The 25,913-nt window shown below is 40.4% G+C and overlaps 1 protein-coding gene and 1 long non-coding RNA gene across 5 annotated transcripts in view; one reads left to right on the forward strand and one right to left on the reverse strand.

Moving 5' to 3' along the window:
• Positions 1-8,436: 8,436 nt before the first annotated feature.
• On the reverse strand, positions 8,437-17,835 carry LOC118906235. The gene is made up of 3 exons (XR_005022452.1): positions 17,684-17,835; positions 17,111-17,171; positions 8,437-8,572 (listed from the first exon to the last, which is right to left on the reverse strand). It is a non-coding gene; the product is annotated as an uncharacterized LOC118906235 (long non-coding RNA).
• Positions 17,836-17,964: 129 nt separating this feature from the next.
• FGGY (FGGY carbohydrate kinase domain containing) overlaps positions 17,965-25,913 on the forward strand; it is a 411,376-nt gene continuing 403,427 nt past the window's right edge. For all 4 annotated transcript variants that reach the window (XM_036829988.1, XM_036830014.1, XM_036829956.1 and 1 more), the window contains exon 1: positions 17,965-18,056. The gene's annotated coding sequence lies outside the window, so the exon portion shown is untranslated. The remainder of the gene's footprint in view (positions 18,057-25,913) is intronic.

Here is a 25,913-nt window from a genome sequence, read left to right on the forward strand (position 1 = left end):
CTTTTTACAAGAAAAGGATTATTATTATTATTACTATTACTACTATTATTGTTACTACCCAGTTGAGCACACAAATGGGGGAAAGGAGGAAATCCATTCTAGTAGGATGCTGGGCCTGTCTAAGTAGCTGGCAGAAGTTCTTAGTGCAGCTGACTACTACCCATGGAATTGTCTGAGTGAACAGGATGTTTTGATATATATTGACAGGGGCAGCTCAGGAAATCCCCTCTTCACCCCAGCAGTGACTCACCGGGACTCAGAAAAACCAAAAGTGAGCTGGGGGAGTCTCCTGAGCCTTGAACACACTGGATCGAGAGAAGAACTGGTCCTCCAAGGAAGGGAGGAAGTGCTACTGCAGGCTTTTGATTCGCAGAGAATTGGATTAAACCCTGGCTCTGCCACTATGTGGCCACGTGACAGCAGGAAAGTTTCTTTTCCTCTTTGAGTTTTAGTGTCCTCACCCATAAAGGGAAGATAATAATACCCAGCTCAAAGAGTTGGTGGGAAATTTGAAATTGGAGAGGGAAAAAAAAATCAGAGAGTTCTTCATAGAGCAGGTAATCAAAGAAAACCCCCAATCCCCACTGACAGCAGAAAGGCTAAATACATGGTGATATAGCTACACAATAGAAGATACTCAGCAGTGAAAGGAATAAACTAGAGCCATATGCACCAGAGGGGGAGAATCTCTGTAATATAATAAATGCAAATGTGTGTATGTATATGTGTGTGTGCCTGTATATTAAAAGTAGGGAATAAACATTGCAAGAGTCAAGAGAGTTTGGAAAGTGGTTAATTTGGCTGGGGGTAGAGGGAGAAGGAAAGAAGAGGAACACGTGGGTAAACACCAACATTCTAGTTCTAATGTTTGGTGGCAGGTTCAATAATATTTTATTTTACTATTAACAATGACGATGGGAGTTTACTCACTGCTAACATGATAAGAGTATATCATGAACTAAGGATTACAATTAATTCAGTTTTGGCAACAACAACACAGAACGGGCACTCAATACATACACCTTCCTGTCTCCTGGTCTCCTTCCTAACCTCCTTCTTATTGAAATTTTTATCTTAAGAGCAAAGCATTTTCTTTGATGTATTTGTTTTCTTCACACTGCGTACACAGTCCTTTGTCCCACACGTCTTTAATTAAAGCTAGAAATTATTGGTATAGCTATGCTTAATTGCTTCCATCTTTGGTAACTGTTTTAATTATACAGTTGTCTGCTTCTCTTCTCTATAATGTCTTTTCTAACTTCTATTTCTCACTCATGTTTGCAATATAATAAGGGGGACATGCAATAAGATATTCAAATAATTGAAAAGAAAATGCTATAGTGCAGACAAGCTAAAGCCAAGACCTCAGAGCCGACACATAAGGCCTTTCACAGTCTTGCACCAAACGCAGACTTAACCCTCAATACACATCCTTTCCAGTCAAACCGAAAGACTTGTTGTTCCCCAACACATTGTGACTGTTTACACCTCTATGCTGTACCCTTCTCGAATGCCTTTAGCATCATTTTTTTTTCCCTTGGAAAATTCCTGCTCTTCTTTCAGAACCACACTTAAATGTCACTTTCCCCATGAAGGCTTCCTGAGCACCCCCAGGGAGGTTGTTGCTATCTCTTCTACACTCCTACATTGCTTGAAAAATACCGCTACGTTAGCCCTTAACACAGTGATTGTAATTATTTCTTCACACGTAGTTCCCCTACCACTCGAGAGGAGGGACTATACCTCGTTCACCTCAGATGTGTCTGGCGCATTACGGACAAGAAAAGAAAAATGTGTAAGAGTGAGTGAGAGATTGTTATATCAAATATTTCATACCTCCCCTGCTCACAGGCAATTCCTCAACTGACTTGGGAGTGCTAACAAGATCAAATATCCAGCCAGGGAGGCTTCTTGGAGAAGGGATTTATCTGGAGCCTTGAAGGATCAGGAAGGATCAGAAATATGGAAAAGGGGGTATCTTCTCTGAGGACTCCATCAGTCCCGAGTTGCTGTCTTTCTTGGTCTGCACCTGGAAGACCCATCCCCTTCCTGGTAACAGAGCTCCCGTGAGTCCCAATAAGGGAGATTACTCTCCTGTGAGAGAGTTCCACAGGAAACACACAAACACTTGTGGATACAACACTTGTGGATACAACTTTGGGTGGCCTGGAAACAATTTCCAGAGGGGGAAAGTTGTAAGATATTTTTGTATTACTCCTATTTGGTGAAATATGTTCCATCTTCTGAAAGTGTCCATCGATGGAAGGGAAGTTGGTGTAACTGAACTCAGACTACAAAGGAGGTCAGTTAGACAGTGAACACTATAGCAGTCCCTGGTAAGTGATATGTGTGCACATTAGCAAGTACTACAGGCTACCAAGAAAAAATAGTACGGTGTAGTGACTAAAGAAGAGGATTTGGAACTAGAATTGGGCTCAAGTTCAAGTTTCATCTACCCAGTCAAATATCCTTGGACAAGATACTCAACTTTTTTGATCATTTAGTTTGTCACTGATGATACAGTAAGAAAATTAATTTATCTCACAAGATTGTTGTAAGATCAAATGAGTAAAAACAAGGAGCATATCAGAAGTGTTCAATAAATGGTAGCAATTACTATTATTTAAACTCTCTGAGTCTGTTTGCTTCGAGAAAGAAAAAAGGTGAGGGGCAGGCAATGTTACCTAACTCCCAGGAGGTAGGTAAATGACGAAGCATTCAGTACAAATATCTAGAATAGTGTTTAGCACATGGCCCAGCATTCAGTGAATATCTGAATTAAGAAGAGAAGAAAGCTTAAAATGAGGAAGTTGATCTAAGTTTTTTTAGTATTTTTTTCCAGAGGTGTAATCAGAGACCCTCTTTAACAATCTTAAATAGCTATGAGCAATTTCACCAGGAAAAAAAAAAAAATCTAATGTATGTATATACTTTAAAATTCTAATAAAATTGTAGTGACCCTCTGAATTCTACTTAAAAAACAGAGTGCTTGGATCCCCAGGTTTAAAATCCCTGGTCTAAATAAAGTTATAAAATATAGGTCAGAGGAAATGGGAACTACACTGTAGATTTTCTTTTCCTTGGTTTTAAATGAGTGGGTCTATTATTCATTTTAAAAACTCTTGTTAACTGAGGCAGGCAGACTGTTAAGTATAAATTAATAAACTCTCTTGGTGAAAGAAAGAGGAACCAGTGGCAAATATTTAATCTTTTCTCTTCGAAGTTGGAGTGGTTTAATCTCTGCCCTTTTTGAGCATGTTATAGATTTTAATCCCCTTTTGGCCTCTTCTTTTGATTAGAGCTAATGGAATTGTTCCCCCCTTATGTCCTCATTTTCCATTCCTCAACCTGTCTGGACTTTTGCCTCCGAAGGTTAACATCACTATGAAGTAATGTAATCCATCTTTACTAGTTAGACAGATTTATTCAGAGCTCTCTCCCCACAGCTGTCTGTAAGCACGGTGAATCCGACATCCAGAATCGCCCACTGGGGTTGGATATTATATTTATAGTATCTAAGCCCAAAGCTAAGAAGCAAAGAACCCTCAAAATCCCCACAACTTGAGTGAACTTAGTTTCAATTAATTTGCCTCACTTCAGAGCACTGGAGTTAGCCTTACCAACATTTCTGGGTTGGAGAAAATGTGCAGATGCATAGATTCACAAACATTAAAGTTTAGAAGGCTGTCTAAGGGACAGCACCATTTCTTATGGAGCTTCCCTGTGAAAAGCTTCTCAACAGAGGCCCGGGTAGCTACTATCAATTAGTTGGAAGTACCTTAGGACCAGAGACCTCTTTGCCATTTCTGGTATTCTAGGGAATGCCTTTGGGGAATATCCTTGTCATCATCTCCACACTTGAGTCCCTCTTTGGAAGGGGACCTCCTAATAGCCTTTTCCATGGTGAGGCCATAGAACTTTCTTATATCCAAGAGTCAAAACCGGTCTACCCCGTTGGAACTGACTTCCTTCTTGGGGAAAAAAACCACATCTAGTCCCTCTTCCACTTGACAAACGTTCAGTGAACTGTTTAATTGATTGCTCCACTTACTATTTATTGAGCAGTAACTATATCCTAGGCACTGTGCCAGACACTTGGGGTACTGTGGTGAGCAAGATAGACCCCGGCTCTTATAGAGCTTATATCTCAGCAGGAAAGAGACTTGATGACAACTGTGATTTTTCGGATCTTCAGGCTCAACACTCATAATTTCATAAACACTTGTATACAGTTCCTTCACCATCCTGCTCAGCCTCCTCTAAATTTGGTCTAATTGGTATAGGACCCTCTCAAAGGTGGGGCTAAACAGAACTCCAGGAGGAAGGCAGGGGAGAGCTTGGCCTATCATGACTATCCTGGATTAATTGCTTTTCCTGGTGAGTCTCTGAAGTTCTCATGATAATCAACCTTCCGTCTGAGTCCCCCCAGCTGCCCTACGGGCTAGGGGATGGGGGCAATGCCTAGACAATCTGAATGACCTGGAATAGCTGTCGGTTTCATTCTGATCTTGGGGCACTCCCACTGTAGGGGTTACTTTGAATTGAGACCATGGACTTCTGGATCAAAGAGATCTGGGTGTAAGTCTCAACTTTGTCACTTACTAACTTAAGCAAGCTGGGCCAACTTTATGGGCATGTGACCCATGCAGTCATGAGGGTAAGGGAAGGGGGGAACCATGCTCAGAAGGAGTCTGAACTTGGTTCAATGCTCTGCTGTCACCATCTTGAAATTCTTAATAATTTCTCAACATGGGGCCCTGCATTTTTACTTTACACCAGGCCCCACTAATTATGTAGCTGTAAGCAAGTTATTTAACCTCTCAGCTTTCACGTCCTCGCCTAAGACAGGGATGATGATGATATCTACTCCACAGGTATCTGCGATCTTTACATGAGACAGTGTGTGTACCATGCATATTCCATAGTAAGGGCTACCCCCAACCAGCGTAAGTCAATGGCATTGTTATTTAGACTATCTCTTCTGAATTTATTATCTATGCTGCTAAAGTGAGCACTTCTAACTTCTATGTGCCCTTAATTATCCTATTTGTACCTCTTCTATTCTTCTAACTTAATAATACCTGCTTGGGAAAGGGGAGTTAACGTGTTTTTTTTGTTTGTTTGTTTGTTTACTGGGCATCTGATTTTTTCATTTGCAAATACCACTTCTGCGTAGCTTATGCAAAAGGGAATTTTTGGAATGATAACATGACCTCAAAACAAACAAAAATGATAGTAAGACTGGAGAATCAGGCTTGGAAATGAGTAGGAACTAAGGCAGCTTCACTCCCAGGCAGAACAGTTCTGAAAAGGGTGGAATGCATGAGCTCCTACCATTTTCAGTCTGTGTCACTCTGCTGAAGTTTCAAATTCCAGAGAGAGCATGGCCATGACCTACCTTGGTTCACATGCTTACCCCCAGGCCAGGGAATGGCAGGGCATCTGATTACAGTATGTATCATAGATTGGAGGTGGAGGGGACTCTGCAAAATAAAAATGAGGTGCTAGGGTTTCCCTGGTGGCGCAGTGGTTGAGAATCTGCCTGTTAATGTAGGGGACACGGGTTCGAGCCCTGGTCTGGGAGGATCCCACATGCCGCGGAGCAACTGGGCCCGTGAGCCACAATTACTGAGCCTGTGCGTCTGGAGCCTGTGCTCCGCAACAAGAGAGGCCGCGATAGTGAGAGGCCCGCGCACCGCGATGAAGAGTGGCCCCCGCTTGCCGCAACTAGAGAAAGCCCTCGCACAGAAACGAAGACCCAACACAGCCAAAAATAAATAAATTTATTAAAAAAAAAAAAAAAGAATAAGCTGCTAACTTAATTTGACTTAGGAATAGTCTTGCTTAGTTTATAAAAAAAAAAAAAATGAGGTGCTAGTAGAAGGGGGACATTGGTTTGGAAAAATAAAAACAGAACAACAAAATTTCCCCAGAGTGTCTGCTATGTACCCGTCACGCTGCTAGGGTCTTTTGCATAGTATTCATTTGACATTACATTTACTAGCATGAGGTAAGCACTCTGCAGATATTTGTTGAGTAAGTGAATAACTGAGTGAACTTATTTACCTCTCATACAACTCTTGGAGGTAGGTAACAATAGTTCCATTTTACAGAAGAAGAAACTGAGGCTCCGAGAACAGAGTTTGCTCAAAATCACACAATCTACAAGTGGCAGAGTTGGGATTAAAACCTGATTCTGTTTGATTCCAAAGCTTATTTTTGTGCCACTTCATGCTGCCTGCCTTTCTTGGGGTGTATGTGAGCGACTGTTCTAAACCTCAGGACCTCCTGCAGTGCTGCCCCAAAACACAGGAGCTTGATGCATTATCGTCATTGATGGGTTCTAAAAAGTTTATCTGGGCTGCGAAAAGTTCACTTTGTGATTCTCCACTAATTTCAGAAAGGAAGTGGCGCAAACTCTTTAACCTGGGGCAGGATCTTTCAGTCTCTTCAACATTAAAAGGGTATGATAATGGTGTCTCCTACAAGGTTATTGTGTGATAACTGACAGGATGTTTGTAAAGCCTTTAGCACAGTTCCTACAACAGAAAGCCCTCAGAAATGACACCTTATCTATAGGCTCCAAGAAGTATAGAGAAACAGGAAGAAAGTGCTGGGGAAGGCATCAGGTTTCAGTATCATATTTCATCAAAGTTAAGTCTCTACCAGCTGAACTCTTAATTTACATATCTCTTAGAAAAAAAAGCATTGCCAATTAAGTTGTGACATGCCTTCTTATGATTTCAAGTTTTAAAAAGTTTTATTAATACTGAAAAAATCTCTTGTAGACATAATTAAACATGATTTAGATAATTTTTAAAGAAAATCTCTTTTAGACTTCTTTGACATATTTTTTAATCACATATTGCTCTTTTTAAAAAATTTATTGGGCTGCCCTGGTGGAGCAGTGGTTGAGAATCTGCCTGTCAATGCAGGGGACACGGGTTCGAGCCCTGGTCTGGGAAGATCCCACATGCCGCGGAGCAACTAGGCCCATAAGCCACAACTACTGAGCCTGCGTGTCTGGAGCCTGTGCTCCACAACAAGAGAGGCCGCGATAGTGAGAGGCCCGCGCACCGCGATGAAGAGTGGCCCCCACTTGCCGCAACTAGAGAAAGCCCTCGAACAGAAACGATCACCCAACACAGCCAAAAAAAAAAAAAAAAAAAAAATTTATTGAAGTATAGTTGATTTACAATGTTGTGTTAATTTCTGCTGTACAGCATAGTGATTCAGTTATACATACATATATACATGCACACACACGTGTATATATATATATATATATATATATATTCTTTTTCATATTCTTTTCCATTATGGTTTATCACAGGATATTGAAGATAGTTCCCTGTGCTATACAGTTGAATCTTGCTGTTTATCCATTCTATATATAATAGTTTGCATCTGCTAATCCTAAACTCCCAATCCGTCCCTCCTCCGCTCCCCCTCAGCAACCACAAGTCTGTTCTCTAGGTCTGTGAGTCTGTTTCTGTTTTGTAGATAAGTTCACTTGTGTCATGCTTTAGATTCCACTTATGAGTGATGTCATACGATATTTGTCTTTCTCTTTCTGACTTACTTCACTTAGATAATCTCTAGGTCCTTCCACGTTGCTGTAAATGGCGTTATGTCACTCGTTTTTATGGCTAAGTAGTATTCCATTGTATATACATACCACATCTTCTTTATCCCCTCATCTGTTGATGGACATTTAGGCTGCTTCAATGTCAATCACATATTGCTCTTGTGTACATGTAAAAAGGAAAATTTAAGCAAAATACAGTGGTTAAGGTATTCGTAAGACTTCACATTCAGAATGGTTCGTCTCTTCTGAAGCACTTTCCTCTCAGCTGTTGATATGTTTTTCCACACAATATTGTCAACTAAGTCACCAAGAGCGTTGGGGAATGCAGCATTTCTTAAAAGAGTGCTACTCTGCTGTCTTGGAAGTTTCTGTCAAGCCACCAGTACCAATTTGCCAATTTTGATGCTGGTGCTATTTTTATATTCTACTAGAAGGTACAAATAGAAGGTTTCCAGACAACAACTGGAACTCATATTTGATCCTCCAAAGGACCGTAGGTGGTTTGTTGATTAAAACGTCAATGACTGTGGTTGTCCAGTCATTCTGTCCAGGAATAATAACCAAGTACCTCCAGGCAAGCAATATAACTATGCATTGCTGGAGCCTTGTTATCTGACATCATCGATTGTAAGGCGTGCCCTGATTTCTGTGATGTTAAATGTTAAATAAGAATGTGTGTCTTAGAATACATGAAATAGAGCATTAAGAAAGTTCTGGGAATGAGATGTCCTCAGACCTTTGTTTTATTCCTCGATTTGTCACAACTAGCTTGTGACTTCACAACTAGCTTGTGAAGCACAGTTGTGCTTCACAACTGTGAAGCATTTGAAGAGAACTTAGGTATAATTTTGTTGAATCCTCTCACTTCACAGGTAAGAAAACTGAAGAGCAGAGACGGGTTGTGACTTAGATCATCCAAGGACACTCTGAGTGGGAAATCCTAACTTCGGTTCCTCTGCCCTGAGCACTCCACTCTGCTGACTCCTATGAGAAAAGGGTTATTTCAGAAGGGTACATATCATTGGTGATCCAATGTTGTTCTGTCACTAGGAGCGCCACAAGGTTCTCTAATGGGCATCTATTCTGGGCATTTCCAACTGCTTTAGTCTTCTTGGCCTTTAAGTCCCAAATCAAATGTTCTCTCTTCTGCAACGTCTTTTCCAAGAGTCATTCTCAGGCCCCTGTCCCCACCTCCAACTCCCTAGGCAGTTAATTGCTCCAGGTTTTCTGGTTTTACAACACTTACTTCCTGTTCCTCTCATAGAAGTCATCATATTGTTAGATATGAATTTATTTGATTAAAAATTTTTTTTCACATGGAATATTACAAACATACACAAAGTAAACAGAATAGTTTAATGAACCTCGATGTACCCATCATCCGGCTTCCACAATTATCAACGTCCTGTCATTCCTGATTTTTCTACACCTCCCTAGCACTCTCTACACTCTAAAAATTTTTTCATTTGATGTAAAGTTCACATGTAATGAAATGCACAATTACAAATAGATATGCTCATGTAACCCACACCCCTAGCAAGGTTTTGAGCATTTCCATCACCCCAGAGAGTTTTCTCATATCTTTTCACAGCTAGGCTTCCCCCTAACCTTCAACCTTCCACCCATCAGGCAAACACAGGTAAGTTTTTTTTCCATCATAAATTATGATGAATTTCACATAAATGCAATCATACAGTGTATGTTCTTGTATGTCTAGCTTCTTTCTCTCAACATAATTTCTATGAGATCCATTTATGTCATTGTATGAATCAGTACTTGATTCTCTTTTATGACTAGTATTCCGTTGTATGGATGTATGACTGTTTATCCATTCTCATGTTAATGGACATTTGGGTTGTTTCCAGTTTGGGGTATTAATAATAAAGCTTCTGTGAACATTCATGTACAAATCTTTTTTATAAATATGTATTTCTTTTTCTCTTGGGTTAATACCTGGGAATGAATTGCTGGGTCACAGTGTAGATATATGCTTTTGGAAAATAGTTCTACCATTTTACATTCCCACCAGGAAAACAGGGGAGGTCCTGGTGCTCCACATTATCTCCAGTATTCATGTCAGTCTCTTTTTAATTCCAGCCATTCTAGATGTTATGAAGTGCTATCTCATTGCAGTTTGAATTTGCATTTCCCCGATAGCTAAAGATGCTGAGCACCTTTTCATGGGTTTATTAGCCATTCACGTGTCTTCCCTTATGAAGTGTCTGTTTAAGCTTTATGCTCGTTTTAAAAATTGGGATTTTTAAAAATTATTGCATTGTAGTCATTCTTTATATAATCTGGATTAAAATCTTTTCTCAGATATGTATATTTCTTCCCACTCTGTGGCTTGCCTATTGATTGTCTTGTGTCTTTTGATGAAGTTTTATTTTATCACACTTTTTTATTTTGTGGTTATTGCATTCTGTGTCCTGTACTATTGGCTTACATGCCACCTCCATCACTAGGCTGTGGGTTCCTAGAGAGAAAGAATATAAATATTTTTATCTTGTGCCCCAGCCTCCAGCACAGAGCCTGACCCATGAGTACTGCACTAAGGCTTCTGGAGGTAGGGAGGAAGACATATATATTCTCCTTCCTGTCTGATATCTCTTTGGGGAATCATCCCCGACTCTCACTATTCAGTCCTGCTGGTACAGGTTCAGAAGCTCAGCTTTTCTGAATCCATCCCTAGGAATGCGCACTTGACTAAAACTGGGCCAATCAAACTTTGTTCAGCATTCTTGCAAGAAATAGGAACATGGAGATACCCTCACCCTCATCTTCCAAGATTTAGGAGGACATTGTAAGGCTAAAGCAATTGCTAGCCATCTTTGCTACCACATGCATTGCTCTTAACTTGAATATGAAGTAAACACGGGAATTAAGAAATGAAAAATGGAGAACAAAAGACCCTTAAAGACATCATTTGAATCCCTGGACCTACGCTTTCCTAAAGTTCATCTCCCTTCTGAACTGCGCAAGTACATGAGACAATAAATTGCCTTTTGGTTTATTTGTTGTTTAATCAAGCTTGATTTGTATTTTTATTTCTTACAACCAGAAGTCCTGTTTAGTATACTCCTTAATGTTACACCCTTGCCTTCAAGTCCCCGTATGATTTCCATAGCTCCAGAGGTCCTTTGGGAGGTGAAGGAGATGGAGCGGAGACTGATATTTTTAAGTATCTGAAAGTGTATAAATGATAAAACAGGAGTTCTGGTTCTATATATTATGTAGCAGTGTTGAAAGTCACAAATTTTTCATCATGATAAAAACAAAATGAATTACAAGACATATCATGGAAAGACCTGCCACTAATATGTCTGAGTGTACCCCACTTCCTACTATCATTTTATTTCAACATATTGTCATCAAATATTTGATCAATAAATGAATAAAAAAAATAATCCTCAAAAAGAGAAAATTCTCTTTTAGTAGTGAAATGTTTGTCGCATAAAAACTTTGAAAATAGAATTTATCATGTAAAATTGATAGAGTTGTTCTGGTTCAAGACGTATGTATGTGTGCATATCTGTGTATGTGTGTGTATATCTGTGTGGTTTCTGTGCCTGTGTGTTGTGTTGACGCGTCTATGTATGGATGTGTTTGTCTGTTTATGTGTGTGCAGTGTATAAGTGGCTATGAGACTGTGTGTGTACGTATGTGTATTTGTGTGGCTTGTGTATCTGTGTATCTATATCTGTTTGACTCTGTGTCTGTATATTTGTGTCTATATTTCTGTGCATTATAGTGTGGTCTAATTTGCATTTGTGTGTGTCTATGTATGCGTACTGTATGATATATTCGTGTGTCTATGTATGTCTGTGTGCTCTTTGTATAATGTATATATGTCTCCATGTGTGTTTGTATAAATATGTATATGTGCTTATGTGTAAGTCTGTGGGAATGTTTGTGTGGCTATATGGGTGTATGTGTGTGCGTTGTGTGGTTGGGGGCAGCAAGAGGGCAAAGTTACCACCATCCTATTCTGTACTTTGTGCAAATTAGGAAAATTTGCCCTCTCTGCTGGGGCAGAGCAGCCTCACAGGCCCAGAGTTTGGCTGGCAGAGTGGGGACGGGGTTTCAGCCCCCACCAGCCCCCTCATCTGGTGTCTTGAAGAAGAGAACAACCTGGCAGGGGAGGGGGGCATTGTGGAAGGCCTGGGAGTCCATTCAGCCTCTTCTTTGCCGTGCAGGCACCTTCCGATAGGATCCAGTCTGAAAAGTACCCAAACTGATGTTCTCTAATGGTTTCCAAATGCCATGATTCTCGAGAAGTGAATGGCAGTGGATACTGCACAGGCTCCAGGGGCCTCCTTTGATTCAGCACCTGAGGCCTGGAGCATGTATGTCCTAACAGGCCGACTCCCACACCTCCTTTGGCCTTGTCATCATCTCATGGCCCTGGACTCTCTTCTTCCACCTGTTCCCTCGTTGTAGAAAAACACTCATTGGAGTTTAGGGTTGCACATTGTTGTCATGGCTCATCACATAGTTTGCACTTTTGTTGAAATGACTCATGGCCAGGAGGCTGTGGGGTTGAAACTAGGCAGCGTTAGGGGAGAAGGATGTACGTGGTGTGGAACTGGTTAGGATGGTGAGGTTTGGGAACTGGGGAGTGGGTGAGCAGCTCACATATGGAAGACAAAGCTGGTGTTGCAGAATGAAACCAGTGAGATTATTAGGACTTGTATTCATCTGAAGCCTTATATCCAACGTGAGCATCTCTGCCCACTTTAGCTTCTCAGCAGAAGCTGCCTCTTCGTTTTGGCCTGTGGCGTCTTTTGATAGATGACTTCCGGCAAGTTGCTCTGCCTTTGCGAGCCTTCATTCCTGCAGCAGGAATCTCTACTCCCTCAGGTGCATGGCTGGGAGGAATCACTGTGACACTGCATGTGGAAGTGCAGAGCCAGTGCCCAGTAAATGTTAGCACAGTCTTTCCTTTCTCTTTGTACCCAATACCCCCTCTTCTTCTCACCATGGGTTGCCCCTAGCACTTTCTCTGTGCTTTTAGTATAGCAGCCAGCTATGGCCCAGCACTTAGCAAGTACTCAGTACATGCTTGTTGACTGAAGAGATGAAGGAAGGAAGGCAGGCAGGCAGGCAGGCAGACAGAGGGCAAGTAATAAAGTAAGTTGGAACATTCCCCCATCTTTGGAAATGAGCTACTGGCATCCTTTAGAGAAGAGAGTTGAATAAACTAATGATTTTGTATACAAAATATGGCTCTAGGTGGTGGTCAGGATGGGGAGCTTGGCAGCCTTTCTGGTCAGTGGTTTCCCCTTACTGACCATCTGTTGGGTCTCCAGTGAACTATTTCAGTTATTTTCCTCCTGAGAAGACAGTGTGGATTTGGAAGAGAGAGTGTATGCAGTGGCACCTGTTTCTGACAGAGGATCAAGTTTAAGGGAGGCTTAAAGGAGTCTAAGTTGAGAAAGAAAGAAAGGAAGAAAGACAGGAGAAAACAAGTTGGATTAGGAGCGAGGGACCCAGGAGGCAGGTAAAGGCTGTCACCGCCATAATTATGTACCAATGATATACCCACTATTACAGAGCACTGTGCTAGTTGCCGAGATTATAAAGTAGAAGGCATGGTTCTTACCCTGCAGAGGCTTTCTGATCTAGGGAATGGAATTGAGTAGAAGACTAAGAAGTGTGGAACACTGACTATCTGTTCAGCCCTGGGACACATGTTTTAAGATCTATCTCAAGAAATAAATATTACTTTTCTCCAAGGAAACTGCAGAGAGGTTAAGCAACGTTCTCCAGGTCACTCAACACACAAGCAGGAACTAGGAGAAGAACCCAGGTCTGTGTGCTCTAATGACTTTGTGCTGCTCACAGGACTGTGAGCAAGGCCATCAGTGCAGGCATGTAAAAAGGAGAATGAACTTTACAAGGTGTCCCAGGGCCAGTGCCACATGAGTAATCCATGATGATTCTTGCAGAAGCTTAGACTACGAGATGTGTTGAGGCCTCAGATAGAAGAGGGAACTTTGCCGAGAAAGTAGGCCCTCAACTAGACGCTGAAGGCAGACTATGAATCCAACAAGAGAAGGATGGCGGGGGAGGCTTTCCAGGTGGAAGGAGGCATAGTGTGCGCAAAGGTGGGAGCTGGGAAAATTCACACCCTCTGGGTTTGTGTTGTGCATGGTGGAATACTGGAAAGAGCCCAGCCTGTTCCAAACTTACTAACAGCGCAGCCTTAGGCCAGTCACCTAATCTCCCTAAGCCTCAGTTTCCCTATCTGTACAATGGTCATGATAGTAGTCACTTTACAAGGTTACTGAAGACCCTTAGGTCTTCAATGCATGTAATGCACCTGGCTCCTCAGAATCACCCATCTCAGTTAGACCTCAGTCTAAATCACGTCCCCTCTCTCATAGGATCCTATGTCTCTTCCTACTCGCAACTGAATCCATATAGACATAGATATAGATATAGATAGATATATTGATATATGCTTAACCTCTCTGTACTTTATACACACACACACACACACACACACACACACACACACACATATACCTGCATGCTTATTTACTGAATGTCGGTTTTGTGACTGTCAGTTCCACAACGACACGGACAATGTCTGTTTTTCTCAACACCATCTCTTTATAGAACAGTAGGCACTCAATAAATCTTTGTTAAGTGAGTGAATACATAAATGTCTGAATGAATAAATGAATTCATGAGTAAATGAATAACCACACCTATTTCTGTGCCATGACTCTAAGAGTCTCGGGGAAAATAAGTCTTTTCTCTGGTGAGGGGCAAGTTGTTAATGTAGGAAAAGCATTCAGAGAATGCAGTTAGAGTAGCAGAAGGCCTCCACAGGTCACCAGGGAGAAGGCCAGGCCTCCTGTCTGCCTCCTGGTGTTGCATGAAACAGTCTCTGAGCAGGAAGGAAGTGACACAAACTTCCAGTTCAGCTGGTTCCAGGCTTTCACAACCTAGCTCTTTCTGTCTGACTTAAGCCTGATGTGCTGCTTCACGGGTGTGACTTGTGACCTGTCTACTGGACACTGACTCTGCGTGATCCCCACGCTGCCTGGCAGCGACCCTGAGTGGGCGTCTAGACTTTCCAATAATTGAGTCTTTTAATCCAATGCAACACAATAACCCTTTATGTCAAGTGAAGGAGGAGGAGCGGGGATAAACGGATTCACTAATAACTACCAGGCATTTGATACGTTCTAGGAGTTCCATGACAGAGGTAAGGACAGGGGACTGAAGGATACAGAGGAGGCTATATGGCCCTGCCTAAGGCGAAGCAGTGTACACACAGTTGAATAACATTTATAGCTTTCAAAATATGGTCTGTATATCATCTCATCTCAGTCTCCCTGTAGCCATGGAAACTATGGAAAGTAGGGATGGTATGTGCATTATTTGCTCCTAACATATAGGGAACTGAGGCACCTGGGCTTGGTTCAGGATACAGATCCTGTTTCAGGGCAGATATGAACTGAGTGCCCAGATCTCGCGATTATCAGTTTAGGGATCTTTCTTTCTACTGGACGTCACCGTCACACACTGGACTTTATATTGGTCAACAGTGTGAGGGTGCCTGCAATGTCACAATCCCCCTACCCTCTGTAATGTATTTCCAATGCACTTTTGTGATGGGACATCAGAATCTAATAAATCAGAGGTTGGCAAGCTAAGGCCCACTGGGGCACACTGGCCATTGTATGCTTTTGTAAAGTTGTATCGAAACACAGTCATAACCTCTCGTTTACTTTTATCTATGATTGCTTTGCCCTACAAAGGCAGAGTTGAGTAGTTGCAACAGAAACTGTATGACTCACAAAGTCTAAAATATTTACTATTTGGCCCTTTATAGAAAAAGTTTACCACCTCCTAGAATAAATGAATAGAATGGAAGTAAATGGAAAAAAAATAGATTCATTCATTCACAATAGGCATTTTCTTTCCATTTAAAAGAAAATGAGAATGGGCCACAAAATTACACCTCTTGTCACTTGGCTGGATGACACCGAACAAGTCATTTATACTCTCTGGGTCTGTTTCTGCACCTATCACCTTATAGAGTTGCTGTAGGATTTCCGTGAGATAAGGTATATGTATCAGTTATGATTAGGTTTGGCCCCATGGACAGAAAATACAAAAGTAAAGTGTCTTGCACAAGAGAGCAGCTTCTTTCTTACAAGTGGAAGTGGGCAGTGGGTGTTCGTCTGGTGCTGCATGGTGTCAGAAACTTAAGCCCTTGAACCCTGGGGCTTTGCTGTGTGTAGCTTTCATTCCTGAAATCCTCTCATGGTCCAAGATGGCTGCTGGTGCTCCAGCCACTGTGCTGTTGCTGCTATTACCACTAATGATAGCATGATGATAAGAAGAAACAAACCTCAGATCAAATACAAAATGCCTAGTAACAGAGATATCTATAAAGACCAGGAAGCAAATCCATATTAATTCAAGTTTAGCCAAGATGAGACCTCCTGCCACAGTTCCTAAGGCAACCAGTATATTTCATTTATTCTATTCCCGAGGTACAATGAGGAGGGTCTGGAAGCTGTCTTACATGTATTCAGCATCTAACACTTTACAAAGTATTTCCATATTTATTACCTCATTTACTCATCACAATACTCTGGAAAGGTAAGATGAATAGGTCTTAATATTATCATTCCTGCTGTACATGATGATTCACACAGGTGCCAAGTAACCAGATCCTAGTACCTCCTACATTCCCAAAGAGTCCATGGTTAGATCTCCGGATATTTGTTGGAAATGAAGGTGAACAGTCATGGTGTAGAAGAAAGAAAACGACCCTGTACGGGAGCAAAACTTGCCACCCCAAAATGTCTCTTTGGCACGTGAATTATTTACAGCTGAAAACAATCAAGGCCCAAAAAGACTCAGGAAGAAACTCGGATGTCCTCCTTAGCTGCCTAAAGAATGTAGACAGACGACCTCTTCCAGGAAGAGAGCTATCATTGTACTATAGTATGAACTAGGTATGGTAGACTGAGAGGAATCTAGGAAGGTTTTTTTGTTTGTTTTGTTTTTGAAAATTCCTCCCTGTGTCCCACTGTCTTAGCACACCCAGCAAACATTTGTTTACCAAACATTTGCTTTTCCATCTTCAATGTAAACTGCCCTCCTGCCTTTTGAAGACGTAAACCATTACCCCCAACATCCTTTTTTTGTCTTTAGTGGAAGATGTCTTTTCAGAGTTACTTAGTTTTGCTGGGTCTCTCCCATGTACACGTTATTAAACTTTCATCTGACTTTCTCCCGTTCATAATGCCAATTTAATTCTTAGACCAGCCAGAAGAATCTAGGATAGAGGAAGATTTCTTCCTCTGGCATCCCCAAACCAGGCCCTCTAGCAGATGCAGCTAATCACGTGGCCTCAGCCCCACTGAGCCACTATCCTCGCCTGTAAGACCAAGATGAGAGCATGTATTTGGGGTTGCTGTGAGGATAGCAGAGTGACTATCACGCACATGGCCCATACTCCAGTTCTGTGAAATCACAGTTATTACCGAGGCTTACCTCTTATCACCAGTGTGTTCTTCGAAAATCACTTCCTTTTACTGCACCTCAGTCTCCTTTTCTAGGAAAATAAAGAGTTAAGACTTCTTAAACTGTCTTCCAAATCTCAGTGCCATCAGCTTGGGAGCCTGCCTTTTTAATAGATATGGCTTATGTTTGAGCTCAGGTTGGAATCTTCCCTCCTGTTACTTACTGTGAGTCTCAAAACAAGCTAAAAAACGTTTCGGGCTCTTCGCATCTGTAAACTATGGACAAATAGTACCTAGTTAACTGGAAAGCTAAGGATCATGAAGATTAAATGACACAGGCGTGTCCAGGACCCACCAGACTGTAACTTCCTTAAAGGCTGGGGTTCATTTGTTTTGTACATTTACAAACTGTGACACCTTTTCAGAGGGTTGTTCACAAAATTAGATGAGGACATTTTCGTAAAGTATCGGGAACAAGACCTCACGCAAAGTAAGCATTCAATAAATATTATTAATTTCTTTATTTTAACACCTGTCTGCAAGAGACTTGGTGTTCAGTGCACGGTTGAGAAGCGAAGTTACAGGATACACGTTGGACACGTACCCACCAGCGGCTGAGGGGAGTTTGCGTGGGTGAGTTCTGCGAGAAGCGCCCCCAGAGTAGGAAACTCCCGGCCTGAGAGGACAGAACCCACTTCAGGCCTTTAAAAGCTCGGGGAGGCGGGAAGAAACGGGAAGAGGCCGCAGCCCACGCCACCCGCCAGGCCAGCGCCGCAGGAGGCCACGGCAGGGCGCAGGCGCGGGCCAATCCCGAGCCCCGTTCAAAGGGCCAATCGGGGCGAGTTTTACAGGGGTCGCAGCCGGCGGGGGCGGGGCCGCGCGGAGGGCGGGTCGGACCGCCCAACCGAGGCTTGGTGCGGCTCCGCGCGGTTATCGGCAGGGCCCCGCTAGCTAAAATGTAATTTCAGATTGGACAAGTAAGTGACCCTCCTCTCAGTCCCACGTGTGTATCAGGGGCTTTAGCAAAAGCGCAGGCTCGCAGCGCGCACGTTCGCCAACTCGAGAGCGCAGCCGGGCCCAAGCCTCCCTCCCCTTTCCCGCAGTCGCTGCCTCCTCTTCCTCCTCTGGCCGCCTGAGTCTTAACGCCAGCCGTGCGTTGGCCCCCGAGACCTTGTTGAGTCCCCTGTGTCCACTCCTGGGTGAGGCGTACGGCCACTCAAGAGAAGGGTGGGCCCTTACTGCATCCCCAGCGCTGCCTAGGAGATGTCTGGAACTCGGGGTCCCCTGCCATCACTATCCAGTTAACTATGTTAATTTTCTCCCCCCTTCCCACCGTATTTTAGGACGTTTCCCCAGGCGTTTTTGAACCTTTTAATTCCAGTCTGGCTACCTAAGGCATTTTAAGGCCAGTGCTGCTTGTAGCTTTCAGCAGCTTGTGGTAATGTTTAAAGTGCAATTTAGTTTAGATGGTATAATGCTCTTTGGCTACAGTTATCCTGGGTAGGAAAGGCCTAGGAGTATCTTTCTATTTTTATTAATGTCCTTTCTTTTTAAGATGAACAAGATGCAAAATGGTGAATTTCCCTAATCATTGGCTATTTTCCACTAAAGCGCTCCTCATGTCTTAACTAATTTCGTCTCTAAATTAAAGAGTCAAGTCATTTCCAAGATAGGGAAGAGCAGTCATTATTAGGTTACTTTTTAAAGTAGGATATCAGGAGGGAGAAAGGGATTATGCTTTTGAACTACAAATCAGTAGAAATAAGGCAAGCCTTCTCTTAGTTTGTAGCTTGGTATATAGGTGGTAGAATTCTGCTTTGTTTTGTTTTGCTTGCTTTTCCCCTCTTTCCTATGATCCACCAAGTGTATATCCTGAAGTTGTACTTTTTAAGTTGCCAGCTGGGTCTTCCAGCCTTTTGACTGCCTCCTGGTCTTCTGGGAATCTCCTGTTAATGAGGTCCTGTGGTTGGCTTTTGACTTGGTGGCCACTGGCCTGGCTCTTGGAGGGAGCCAGCTGAGGAGGGCCTCCTGGTGGGAGGCTCAGATAACTCTTATTAAGGATGACTGAGGGAACAGAGAGGGTGAGAAGGGCCTGGAGATTGATTTTGAGGGGGAGGGAGGTTGGGAGCCTCCCTGCTGGATTTGGAAGTCAAAACATGTGTATTGGGAGAAAGGAATAACCCAGAGGGTGGAGATCTGTGTCTTTCTGGGTGAAATTAAGAAGTTTACTGGGAGGAGACTGAGCCTTCTTCCAGGCTGTGTTAATTTTTACTGTGGGCCTTGTCTTTTCCTGGAATCTGGTTCTCTTTCCCTAACCTTTCACTTGGTTCAAATCACAGTCAATTACCAGCTGGTTCTGAAAACAGTTTGAGGTAGTGAATCTTGCCCTTAAGCTCACAGCCAGAGCGGGACCACCACCCCCCCCCCACCCAAAGTATTTGAAATAATTATTTTACCAGAATGTACTACAGAGATTATTCAACCTCTTACCTGCCCATATTTTTATAAGGTGGAATTTAGAGTCAACCCAGCTGATGTAAGAGGCGGTCATCCAAACCAGCTCTTGTGTTCATTCGTTTGTTCACTAATTTGGGAATGTGTTCTTGGCCTGGCATTGTGGTAGGCTCTGGGAAAGCAAGGATGAACAAGACTTGGTGTTTGCTTTCAAGCTTTCATCCAGTCTGCTTCTGTCTAGTCTGGCAAGGGAGATTATATGATAGTGAGCTTAGTGCTGTAGCAAGGTAGAATAAGATTCTCCTCTCTAATGGCCTGTATGGGAAAATAATCTAAAAAAAGAGTGGATAGATGTATATGTAGAACTGATTCACTTTGCTGTACACTTGAAACTAACATAACGTTGTAAATCAACTATACTCCAATAAAAATCAAAAAAAAAAAAAAAGATTCTCAGGAGTTGAGAGAAGTCCAAATGGCCCAATATAGGCTTTTATTGAAAACTTCTCAGAGGAGATAATACCCAAGTTGAGTTGCAAAGCATCGGTGTGATTGGGTTGGAGAAAGACAGAGGAAAGGAGATTATCTGACTTGGAACAGCATGGGCAAAGCTATGCAAGTCTGGTGTGTTGTTGATTAGTATGGGCGGACCGGAAAGGGTAAGGGGAAATCACCAGAAAGGAGGTTGGGAAGAGTGAAAAGCCCAGATCAGGGAAGGTCAGGTGAATCAGGTTAAGGGAGTTTGAAATGCATCTCCAGAGCAAGCAGCAGCTATTGAAGTGACACTCTCAGATTTGTGGTTTAGAAAGTTAATTCTGGCTGCAGGGTGGAGAATGAATTGGAGTGGTGAAGACTGGAGAGAGGCTATTATTATGCAGGTGAGAGATGGGTTAGCGTAGTAGCTATGTGACTAGAGGAGAGAGATTAGAATAGAATGGTTAGGAATTAATTACTGATTGAATGTAGGGGATGAAGAAAGGATGTAGCAGTCAAGGTACCACAGGAAAGAAAAGGCATTCCCTACTAGGAAACAGCTTTATTGAGGCTTTATTTATATCAACAGCTTTGTTGAGGTACACTTGACATACAGTAAACTTATAAAAAGTTCATAACTTTTTATAAGTTTAAACTTATAAAAAGTCTAATTTGAGAAGTTTCAACATATGTATTTATCCGTGAAACCATCATTACAATCAAGATAAAGAACATTTTTAATACCCCCAAAGATTGCTCATGCCCCTTTCTAATCCCTCCAAGAACCAGTGAGTTGTTTCTGTCACTATTTAAGCTTTTTTAGGATTTTATCTGTGGGGTCATACAATATGTATCTTTTGTGTGCGGTGGCTTTTCCTTAGCATAATCCTCTTGAGTTTATCCAGGTTATGTGTGCATACATAGTTTTTTTTTTTTTTTTTTCTGAGTACAACTATACCATATTTAGTTTATCCACTAACCCTTCGATGGACATTTGGATTATTTGCTGCTTTTTGGCTACTACAATTAAAGCTGGTATGAATATTTCTATAAATGCCTTTGTACAGCCTTCATTTCTATTAGTTAAATACTTAAAAGTGGAACGGCTAGTTCACATGGTAGGTGTATATTTAACTTGTTAAGAAACAGCCAAACCGTATTTCAAAGTGATTCCAGTTGCTCCAACTGGTGTGATCACTCTTTTAAATTTTAGCTATTCTAATACTGTGGAATCCTTTCATGGGGTTCTATTGTGCACTTCCCTAATGACTTAATAATTTCAGACTTCTTATCTTGTTGCTTATTTCCCTGTATATATTTCATATATCTTCTTGGCTGAAGTGTTTATTAAATCTTTTGTCCACTTTTTAAAAATGGGCTGTTTGTTTCCTTATTGACTTTCAAGAGGTTTTTATATATATTCTCATTAATAAGTTCTTTATCACAGCTGTGATTTGCAAATATTTTATCCCATTTCGTGGCTTATATTTTCACTTTCTTAGCAGTGTCTTTTGAAAAGCAGAGTTCTTAATTTTGCTGAAGTCTAATTTATCAATTTGTAATTTTGATAAAGTCTATTTTATCAATTTATTCCTTTATGGATCATGGTTTTGGTATCTTAGAAATCATGCCTAGCCTGAGATCTCAAATATTTTCTATTTTTTTTTAAGAAGCTTTATTGTTTTTTATTTTACACTAAATCTAGGATCCATTTCATATTAACCTGTAGGACCAGATGTGGACAAAGTTTATTTTTTTCATATGGTATCAGTTGTTCCAGCACCATTTGCTAAAAAATCTATCCTTTCTCCATTGAATTGTCTTTGTACCTTTGATCAGAATCAATTTACCATGTGTATATGTGGGCTCATTTTTGGATGTTTTATTTTGTTCCATTGAGTTCTTTGTCTGTTTTAATGCTAGTACCACTTAGTTTTGATGACTGTAGCTTTGCAATAAGTATTAAAGTCAGGTAGTATAAGTCCTTCAACTTTGTTCTTTTTAAAAGTTATATTGGTTATTCTGCATCTGTTACATTTCCATATCAGTTTTACAGTCATTTTGTCAGATTCAAAATAAAGGGCTGTTTAGATTTGAATTGGAACTTCATTTAATCTATACATTAATTTGGGGAGAGAATTGACTTCTTAAATATTGAGTGTTCTGACCCATGGACACAGTATATCTGTTCATTTATTTAAGTCTTCCTTAATTTCTCTCAGCAGTGTTTTTTAGCTTTCAGTAGATGGGTCTTTGTCAGGTTATCTGTAGGTATTTCACATTTTTTGACGCTACTGTAAACAGTATTGTCTTCTTAGATTTCAACTTTCAATTGTTTGTTCCCACTTGTATATTGATCATGTATCCTGCCATCTTGCTAACTGACTTATTAGTCCTAATAGCTTCTTTGTGGGTACCATCAGATTCTTTATGTGATCATGTTATCTGTGAATAAAGACAGTTTTACTTCTTCCTTTCAATGAGGATGTCTTTTATTTTTCTTGCTACAGTGCGCTGGCTAGAATCTCCACTCGGTGTTGTGTAGAAGTGATGAGAGCAAATGTCTTGCCTTGTTCCTGAGCTTAGGGAGAAGCATTCATTTCTTCAGCATTATGATTTATGATATTAGTTGTATATTTTTTGTAGAAGCTCTTTATCAGGTTTAGGAAGTTCCATTCTATTCCATCTTTGCTGAAAGGGTTTTTTCTTTTTTTCTTTTTTTTTTTTAAATGAAGAATGGGTATTGTATTTTGTCAGTTGCTTTTTTCTGTAACTATTGAGATCATTTTTCAAAGACTCTTAATATGATTAATTACATTCATTTTTTTTTTGGAATGTTAAATTAACTTTGTATTCCTGAGATAAATCCCACGTGGCCAGGACCTATGTTATCCTTTTTATATTTTGTTGGATTCCGTTCTGTTTGCTAAAATTTTAAGAATATTTGAATCTGTGTTAATGATGGGTACTGATATAGTTTCTTTCCTTGTATTTTAAGTTTTGTTATCAAGATAATTCTGGCCTCATAGAATGAACAGGCAAGTATTTCCTTCTTTTCAGTTTTCTGTAAGCGTTTGTGTAGAATTGCCATTATTTCTTTTCTTAAATATCTAGTAGAATTCATCAGTGAAGCCATTTGGGCTTGGAGTTTTTTTATGGGGGAGAAGGAGAAGTCAATTGATTTAATAATATAGGACTATTCAGATTATCTGTTTCTCCTTGAATGAGGTTTGATAGTTTGTGTATTTCAAGGAATTTGTACATATCATCTAAGTTCCTCATAATATCCCCTTATTATCATTTTAATATTTATAGAATCTGTTGTAATTTCATCTCCCTCATTCCTAAGACTGGTTATTTGTCTCTTTTCTCTTTATTTTCTTGATCATTCTGGCCAGAAATTTATTAATATTATTGATCTTCTCAAAGAGCCAGCTTTTGGTTTCATTTATTTTCTTTATTGTTTTCCTTTTCTTTTTTAACTTATTGATTTCTGCTCTAAAATTTATTATTTCCTTTCTTCTGTTAACTTTGGGTTCCTCTTACTCATTTCTTTCTAATTTATTAAGGTGGAAATTAAGGTCATTTACTTGAGACTTTTCTAAGATAGGCATTTGATGCTGTAGATTTCTAAGTATTGCTTCAACTGCATCCCACAGCTTTTGCTGTTTTTATTTTCATTCAGTGAATATACTTTCTAGTTGTTTTTAATGTCTTTTTGACCTATGGTTATATAGAAGTGTGGTATTCAGTTTCCAAATATTTGAGGATGTTCCACATATCTAACTATTACTGACTTTTAATTCCACTGTAGTCACAGAGAGTACTTTGTATGACTTGAATCCTTTTAACGTTTTGAGACTTGGTCATGGCTCAGAATGTGGTCTGTCCTGGTAAATGTTCCACGTACACTTGAAAAGAATGTGTAGTCTGCTCTTGTTGGATAGAGTGCTTTTTACATGTCAATTAGGCAGCTTCATTGACTACTCTTAAGTTTTATGTACTTGCTGATTTTCTGTCTATCTGTTCTACCAATTATTGAGTGATATTTAATTCTCTCATGATAATTGTAGACATATGCATTTCTCCTTGCAGTTCTATCAGATTTTGCTTTGTGTATTCTGATGCTCTGTTATTATGTGCATTAATATTTAGGATTTTTAGGTCATCTTGGTGAATCATCCCCTTTATTATTTCATAATTTCTGATGATATGTTTTGCTCCGATAGCTACTTAATCATTATTCCTGATAATATTTTTGCTTTAAAATCTACTTAGTGTTATATTAATATAGCGAACTTCAGCTTTCTTTTTTTTTTGTTTTTTTGTTTTTTTTTAATTTTATTTATTTATTTATGGCTGTGTTGGGTCTTCGTTTCTGTGCGAGGGCTTTCTCCAGTCGCGGCAAGCGGGGGCCACTCTTCATCGCGGTGCGCGGGCCTCTCACTCTCACGGCCTCTCTTGTTGCGGAGCACAGGCTCCAGACGCGCAGGCTCAGTAATTGTGGCTCACGGGCTTAGTTGCTCCGCGGCATGTGGGATCTTCCCAGACCAGGGCTCGAACCCGCGTGCCCTGCATTGGCAGGCACATTCTCAACCACTGCGCCACCAGGGAAGCCCCTCAGCTTTCTTTTGATTGCTCTTTTATGGTATATCTTTTTCCTTCTTCTGCTTTTTAACCTGTTTGTCTCCTTATATTTAAAGTGGGCTTCTTATAGGCAACATATAGTTAGACTGGGTAACAAAGCAAGGCCTGACAATCTCTGCTTTTTAATTAGGGTGTTTAGACTATATATAATGTAATTCATATGGTATGTTTTAAACATATCATCTTGCTTTTTTTTTTCTATTTGTTCCGTTTTTTGGTCTCTTCTCTCTCTTTTTTTTGTCTTCTTTTAGATTAATTTTTTTAAATTCCATTTTTCCCCCTTTATTGGCTGATTAGGCATATCCTTTTTTCAGATATTATTTTAGTGGTTGCTTTAAGGTTTATAGTGTACAGCTTTAATTTATCAGAGTCAACTTTCAAGTGGTATTATACCACTTCATATGTAATATAAAGCCATATAACAATGTATTTCTAATTCTTGCCTCATAGCCTTTGTGCTACTGCTATTTTATGTTGTATATTTTACTTCCACATATGTTTTAAACCCCACAATACATGGTTATTATTTTAGTTTTAAGCAATTGTCTTTTTAAGACATTCAAAAAATTTTTAGAAGTCTTTATATGTACCACATAGTTACCTTTATGCTCTTCCTTCCATTTTATGGATCCAGATTTCCATGTGATATTACTTTTCCCCACTTCTTGTGGTGCAGTTCTGCTGGTGGTGAATTTTGGTATGTCATCTTTGATATGTCTGATAAAGTCTTTATTTCAGCTTTAGTTTTGAAAGATTTTTTCACAGCGTAAAGAATTCTAGATATAAAGTTTTTTCTTTTAGTCCTTCAAAGATCTTGCTCTACTGTCTCATAGCTTGCATTATTTCTGATAAGAAATCCATTGTCATTCTCATGGGTTTTTTTTCTTTTTTGCATAATCTGCCACGCCCCACCCTGACTGCTTTTAAGTTTTTCTCTTTATCATTGGTTTTGAACAATTTAATTATGATGTTTCTTGGTTTAGTTTTCTTTATATTTCTTGTGCTTGGGGTTCATTGATATTCTTGATTATATGTGTTTATAGTTTTCATCAGATTTGGAAAATTTGTGTCCATTATGTCTCATATATTTCTCCTGGTCCCTTCTTTGTTCTCTCTTTCAGGTATTCCCATTTCACATATATTAGGCCACTTGAAATTTTTCCACAGCTCACTAATGCTCTGTTTATTTTTTAAAAATCTTTTTTTCTCTTTGTTATGTTTTAGATAGTTTCTATTACTGTGTCTTGAAGGTTACTAAT

This window comes from Balaenoptera musculus, chromosome 1 (genome assembly GCF_009873245.2).
Source record: "Balaenoptera musculus isolate JJ_BM4_2016_0621 chromosome 1, mBalMus1.pri.v3, whole genome shotgun sequence".
Classification (NCBI taxonomy): Eukaryota; Metazoa; Chordata; class Mammalia; order Artiodactyla; family Balaenopteridae; genus Balaenoptera; species Balaenoptera musculus.